The sequence below is a fragment of the Anas acuta genome, chromosome 4, assembly GCF_963932015.1.
Source record: "Anas acuta chromosome 4, bAnaAcu1.1, whole genome shotgun sequence".
NCBI classification, from domain to species: domain Eukaryota; kingdom Metazoa; phylum Chordata; class Aves; order Anseriformes; family Anatidae; genus Anas; species Anas acuta.
Window position 1 is genome coordinate 3,445,685 of NC_088982.1, and position 7,922 is coordinate 3,453,606.

The window sequence follows — 7,922 nt, forward strand, 5'->3', positions numbered from 1 at the left end:
AAGCATAACTCACAGTTTCACACACACAGGTTCATTCCTGCTTGTTTACCAGGCACAGTTCTACAGAATTCAGCTAAACTCCATCTGCCTATTTTAAAAGCAGATGTACAAAAATACCTAAATACCAGACACAAATTATCATAACTGGTATCCATCTGGCAATTGTAAAAACTGAAACATAAAAAAAATTCAGGCAAGGTACTCATGAAAAAAAAATTAGAAATATTTTGCAAGAGTTCTTATACAATGTAACTAGTCTTCTTGTCAAGAGCACCATGAATATTTGCTTTCCAGCTTTGCACAACAGAAAGATCCTTTAACCTTATAAACTATCCTAGTTAAACTAGTTTTCAAATAGATATTATTGGCTAATGCAGAACCACATACACTATACAGAATTAGAAGGACTTCTTCTCTTTTCCAAACTAAATATATTCCAGAGTGGTTTATATCCAGTTGGTCTTCGGTTAATTTTTTCCTTGAGTTATCAGTATGTACAGAGACTTTCAGAGTCAGTACACTGTAGTGGCACTCATGGCTGGGAAGTAACAGCTTGAGTCAATGTGAGAAAAGAAGAAGCTCATATAGGAGAAAGAAGTCAGAGGATGAATTGGAATGGAAATACTGAATGAAAAAAATTGGACGGTGTTTTCCCTTCAAATCTCTCAACTTGGAGAGCAACAGGAAAAGTTTCAGGTTTACAAGGCTTTTTACTTTCTGAAAGTTTTCAGCATCTAACGGTTCTGGGTTATATTGGAAACGTTTTTGCTTCTTTTTGCTATGCTGTAATTTTCATGAGAGAAGCAGACAGCTTAACAATAATACTTATCATGTCATGAAGTTCTTCAAAGTCTTGCACAAATATTAAGGAACTCTCTGGAAGATTAGAAGAAAATCATAGTTAAACACAGCTGCATCTAAGTTAATATTTTTAAATATATGTATTTACAAGAGACGTGTAATTAAAACTGGGAGAGGAGAATTCTGCTCTTGCTACAGAGTACAGTTGTCAGTCAAACCATTTTTAGACCTTGGTCTGAGGCTGTGTCTATCTATAATACTTCAGATTGACAGCAAAGTTCCATTGCTGTGAATGCAACAACTTATTTTTGTATAACAATGTGGGTTTTGATTGGCAACTCCACAATGGCAGAATTTAGCCACCCATGTACCCTTTTTACACCCTAGTTATCTGCTGCTACACAGTTCTATTGTGATACACACCCAAGCTGTCAATAAAAAATGGGTCTAGTGCTCAACAATATGCAACTAGCACAGTTCAGGGGATCTTAACTTCAGAATAAGAATATTCAAATAAGAATATTACAAATAAATAAAAAAGAACAGAATAACATTAAAAAATTAATACTCTACTCTCCATGACTGGTTGGCTGCATTCTGAGTAGTGTAACAGGTGTTCCCAAGTCCATTACAAAATTTCTTTCTTACACCTTGGCATATACATTTAAAGGATTGCACAAAAGAAGCCCAGAGAAAGGGCTGTATCTGTTTGTAGGAGCAATTAAGTATGGACAAATATATCTGTTATGACCTCTGGAGGTCTGATTCAGACCTCCGTCTTAATGTTAGCCCTCTCAAATAAACAGTCTGCTCATGGCTGCTAGTAAAACAGCTCTTAAGAGATTTCTCAGGCACTGTCATACTACTCAGGCATTCTCTTTTAACCTAAAAATAGTTTAGTTTTCCTGCTTAGTAACTGTCTTTCTGACAAGAAGTTAAAGCAACATTTGTAAATAAGGACACAGAAGAACTACTCCATTTTATTGTTACTTGTGAACTCCAGTTATTCCAAGATCAGTCTTCCCATCATTCAATGTTGGCCCTAGGGTTCCCAGTCCAAGCTTTGTCTCATTCCTTAATGTGTACACACTCTTTGAGTTTCTGAGATGACAAAAAAAATGAAAAAAAAAGTAAAAATAGAGATTTCACTTCATCTGTATGCTGATGGTTCCCCAGCAAGTCATTTAGGGGAAAATACTGTTACCACCTTCACCTTGAAAAACAAATCTGGGGTAAGGGAAGGGTAAAATGCAAGAGATATGAATGATGGTAGGAAAGAATGGGATTGGTATCACTCTACTAAAAGCTGTGACTGAGGTCAATGAATGAGTTCTTGTCTTGTCATAGTTTGGAAGGACAGCAGCTGTAGATTGGGCAATACTGATAGGGATACTAATAGGGACGTGGCTTGGAGGAGACAGGCTTTAGCAGGCTATCCCTGGTCCTGGGTCACATTTAGCTGTCAAGGTAGCCCCTAACAGGGAGTATGACTTCTCTTTTCCTGGTGAATGAGTGAATTGGTGGTGAAAACAGGTTGTCAGACTGTCAACAGAATAGCAGTAAATAACTGGATGGGACACTGCCAAGTGCCTGGCATTCTTAGCTGAGGGGCACTTATGTAACTCAAAGAGGAAATGAATAAACATCAAGTCCCAGAAGTACAGGTTGAAATGTATGTATTTAAAATGAATAAACAAGGATAATATCTGATTTCTAATTTAGCTCTGAATTTTTCATGGGTGCAGAAAACTCAGCAGCTTCCAGTGAAACAACTTTGAAAACCCAATAAATTAATTAATCTGCTTAATATTTAACTTGCTGGTTGAACTTGTGGGTTGAATATTCTCAGGGTTGTATCTCTTTAGCTGATGTAAATTTTAAGTTTTGCTTGTTTGCTTGATTTGGTTTAGCATTTTATGTCACTGTGGGAAAGATCTGTGGCCAAAAAGGGCATGTCATTTTGTATCACACAGACCATAAATATCGGAGAGAATATTCCCATCTTGTCACATGCCTAATAAATCACTTTGTATCTTATAAAATTGAGCTCCACCAAAGGTGGTAAAAGTTGTCCACTGTCTCTTCCAGACAGTGTTCAGCTTCTAAGAGCATTCAGGTTTTCTTCAATGCATTGCTTGATTTCTTCTTCTTCTACAGTAAAATTTGCCTTATAGTTTTATGAATGATGCAATGTTCTCAAATAAGAAAGTATTTTGATACTGTCATGTTTTCTTTTTCTTTTTTTTTTTTTTTTTACTTGTATGTTGATCTTCAATGTTTCAATGACTTTAAGCAGAGAGTTACTTTTTTAAAAAAATTAATATCATGAGTATAGATGACTGATTTATATCCTGGCAATGAAATCTTAAGCTAAGGAAAGCTAAAACAGGAGAAATAATTAAATTTGACAAGTGTCAAACAACTCAAAATTACACTGGGGTATAGCTATGTCTGATAATATTCCCTCAAGATGTTTAGAATTTAAAGTAGGAGATGTTTTTGCTAAATACTGCAAGAGTTTAAGTAGAAGAGAATGAATTTCAGCAAATAGGCTTACCTAAGTGTCATAATTTTGGCTGGGATAGAGTTATTTTTCCTCATAGAGGCTTGTATGATGCCGTGTTTTGGATTTTTGAAGAATATAGTGGTGATAACACACCAATGTTTTTGCAGAGCAGTGCTTACACACAGACAAGAACTCCTCTATTTCTTGTGCTGTCCTGCCAGTGAGGGGACTGGGGGTGTACCAGAAGCTGGAGAGCCAGGACAGCTGATCCCGACTGGCCAAAAGGATGTCCCACCCCATGGCATTATTTCTCCACCATCCCACCTGGGGAGAGTGAGCAAGTGGCTGGGTGGTGCTCAGCTGCCTGCTGGGGTTAAACCACAATGCTGAGACAGTTCTGTGAGTGTGCAATGTGTTTATAGGTAAAGCTTCTCTGTCTTTTCATTTCCTGGCATTTCTTAGATTAGGGAACGAAAACATAATCATTCCATCCCATAAAGATGAAATTAATGACAAAAATGTAGGTTTATAAGATGCATCAAGGCTTGTCCTCAGATACTAAAGTGAACTAAACATTGGTTAAAGTGAATGAAGAGATTTATAATTTTCACAAAAACTAATGAAACCAGCTATGTTTAGATGATAGATATTGTAGAAAAATAATGTGAAATTGGTCTTGCAATTCTCTACATGCAGATTAGGAGCTTAATATTTCTGACATTAAAAGAAAGAATTATTATGTAAGTTCAAATAATAAAAGTCAGTGCCTGAATTACAAGGTCTTATTCCTGTGTATAATCCATCCCTGATGAAGTGGATTTTTTTTTTTAACATAAAGTACTATTTGAACTGAATTGTTTACCAAAATAAATAAATAAATAAATAAATAAATAAATCTATAATATGCAATACTTTCTTCCAAAGGCATTCCAGTTCCACTGAAAAAGATGAAACTTCATGCACAAATTCTTTGGTGAAAAACTTTTTTTCTGGAGGCATCAGAGTAGGTGACAATGAAACTTCATTTATGCATCAGACTTTTGGCTGTTTCGATTTTTTCCCTCTTAGTATAAACCAACTTTTAAGTGACAGACAATATTCACAGTGAAACCTACTTAAAATGTGTTTTGAGCAGTGTGGTGTTGGTCATCTCTCCAGCTGGGTAACAGCAGGATTTTTAAGCAGCTGTTATGAGAAGGGTTTTGAAATACTGTAAATCCTGTTGTGGTAAAAATGAAGACTTATCAACAAGTGAGACATGTATTCAAGTGTCTGTGACTTTAAAGTCACTGGGAATAAAATAAGTGATACTTAGTGTTCATTATTCATGGAAGATTGAATTAGTTAATTCTCTTCAGATGCTTTACAGAAAAAGTGTCATTAATTAATGACATAGTAGCATGCACTGCAACACATTTTTTCATTTGAACCAAGGCACAAGTTTGAAACAAACCCCTGAATTTTCTCTCAGCCTTGCCTAGGAGCTTGTAGAGAGTATCTACCAGTACACATTTTTGAGAACAGGTTACACAAATTATGACCTGGAATGACAGAGGGGGACAATATGACCCCTCCAGCCTGCTTTCTTTTTTTCAGGTTGGTATTTGAATCTGCCCCAGAAGGCTCTGAGTGAACTTGCATTTTCCAGCACTTCAGATTTTTTTTCTACTTTTATCCTATGAGGTACAATCATGGATAAGTTTTCATAAGGATTAACGGTACAAACATTTCTAATTCAAACTAGTAGAAAAATCAATTGGTACAGCTTTCCTGGGGTGTTTAACACCACAGATAACAAATAATTCAAAAAAAAAAATGTTTATGCTGGGCTAAAGAAAGCTTGTAAACATGAGCACTGTTGAAAATCCATGACTGTGTTACTGACTAGGAGACTCATTGCTTTCTCATGTACATTTTGATGAAGCTTGGAAGTAACCAGCAGGTACACACTAAATGTATTAGTGTTCTGTTTCTCTGATTATTTTCTGTCCCATCTGCCCATATTTGTTCTTCTGTCGGGAAAACAATGTTCCTCTGGGCTATGTTGAAACCTGCCATGTTCAGATGGGGAAGCCAAAAGAGAAAAGGCAGCAGGTAGTTTGTCCCCTTAGGCTGCCACTTTGATACTTGTAAATTTTATATATACATACATGTATATATACATATATATAGAGAGAGAGAGGAAAGTAGGGAATTTCTTGAGTAGATTCTCTGCCAGCTTACTGTAGTGCTTGTTGCAAGAAATGTAGAGGAGAATAACTAGTAGTGAAGAGTTGTAAAATACCTAGTGCTGCAGAATGAGCCATTGACTGGATTGTGAGAATCATCCACACTCTGCCTGAAGAATATCTTGAGCTATAACTTATTTTCATTTGCACCAATGTAGTGGAGTATTCAAGCTCATGATTTGATGTGAGCCATATGGAAAGATGCTTATGTTTCTGTAGAGTGGTTAGGTTAAAGGTTGAAGTGGATGTCTATCTCATTTGCACTTTTCACTTTTAAATATTGTAGCTGTTTACATGTGGTAATCAAGAAAGGTGTTTGTGAGTTTTTGAGAGTGTTTCCTTCTTTAAAGATGACTGGGTGCAGAATCTGTGGGACTTGCTGCATTGCACTCAACAGAATAGGTGTTGGTAGAAACTGTATATGAGTGCCATCTGGCAATTGCACAAGAAAATAAAAGCATTTTGCTGGGCTAGAGAAAACCCCTGACAGTGAAAAAATATGTGATTGGGAAACCAAAGGAAATAAAGGGCTAAGAATAAAGAATATGTGAATCAGCTGCACTGAAAGAACAGGTAGGTGTGGAAACTCCAAGGGAGAAAAGAAGAGAAAACAGAGACAACCAGACAAAAGAACTCAAAAAAAAAAAAAACAAAACACCCACCCAACCAACCAACCAAAAAACAAAACAAAACAAAACAACAAATGAACAAACAAAACAGAAAAAAATAAACAAACAAAAAAAAACATGCAGAATCACAGAACAACAGAGGAACTACAGCTGGAGGGAAAACAGAAACTGGAAAGATGATGACCAAAGTTTCAAATAAAATCCACAGAGAAGGAAGTCTGCTAGTCAAGTGCTTTTTAATGGGAAAGATTTGGAGAGTCTGCGTGTGTCTAAAATAAAAGCATGCTGTCCTTCAGGACAAAGAGCAAAAATGTAGATCTGAGTCTGGAAAAGACCCAGAAAGTAGCATAGAAGAATCTGGTCATCATTAGGGACAAGTTATGCTGCCAGATTCAGGCAATACTTCACCAGGAGAAATAGTAATGACTGGAGTCTTAGGGCTTTATTATGGTGATCAGTCAACAGATGGCTCAAGGGTTTGTACTACCAGGAAGATTTGGGAATAGTGACTGCTGATAAAAGAACTTTCTCAACTCATATATGGCTCTAGAATAGTATGTTTCTTGGACAGAAAGACAATTTTAGAACAAGAAAAGATAGGAGAAATTTGTTATTTGTTCAGAGAATAAAAATCAGAAAAAAGATATGACAATGAAAGAAAGCCAGTCTGCTAACTGAAGTGTAAGAGCAATATTTTTAACTAGAGCAGTGTTGTTGATTAACGTATTTTATTGGAGCTGGTGGCTTCAGATCAACTGTATTCTGGAATTTAAGGCAACAAAGAGAATGCAAATGTCTGGTTCAGGCCTGTAGCATGAAGCTCTAGGGATAACATGTGATTAGAAAAAAATATTTATAAATACATTGTGAAGTTAAGCCAGACTTAATTGTCTGTTTCAGAAAAAATCATTTAGTAAAAGTTTGATGCTAAGGTAGTATTGGTACACTTTCACGAGAATAAAAACAGACTCCAAATAAGGATAAAAATTCAAAAGAAAAACTGTTGATGGCTGAGATAAATAGCTGGTGGAGTTAATTCAATTCAAAAGTTTGAAGTTAGAAGCTTTCTAGTGTTTTTGTTTTGTTTTGTTTTAAGTCAGAGATGCAAAAATAATAAGGAATGTGCATATCAAGGAAAAAGAAGCACAGTAAGAAATAATTCCAGGCCTCTGTGAATAATTAGCTCTAAAAAATGAATAAAGAGCTTAGAAGAAGTAGAAAAAGGAGCAATCAGCAAAGAATGATAAGCTGTTGGGCTTAAGACATATATGATTGTAATGTAAATTGCCAAAAGTCAAGTGGAGGTTTATGAAACAATTAGAAAATGTCCTTCAGTCCTATAAATAAAAGAAATTGAGGAAGGAATAAAAGAAGTTGCTATGCAGAGAGACCTACAAATTATGTTGAATATGACTAGAAGACAAAATAAATATTCTGTTTTAGTTAGCAACAAAAACTTGTAGGGGAATGAGAGGATGGATAATAGGAAGGAAAGTACAGGAAATGTGACAATACTAGTAGTGGTGGAAGGAACATGTGACACACTCCAAACAGGTGGGCCACATGATATTAGTGTGATATATGTATGATCAAGAGTGGAAAACATAGTTGAAATAGATAAAGTATGTACATTAAGAATGGGACAAAGACTAAAGACTTGGTATAATGGAAATGGGGTGAAAATCACTATTGAAATTTGCAAGGTTTTATACTTGGAAGTTTTGCACTTGTATCGGTATGGTCAGTTACATTGGTACT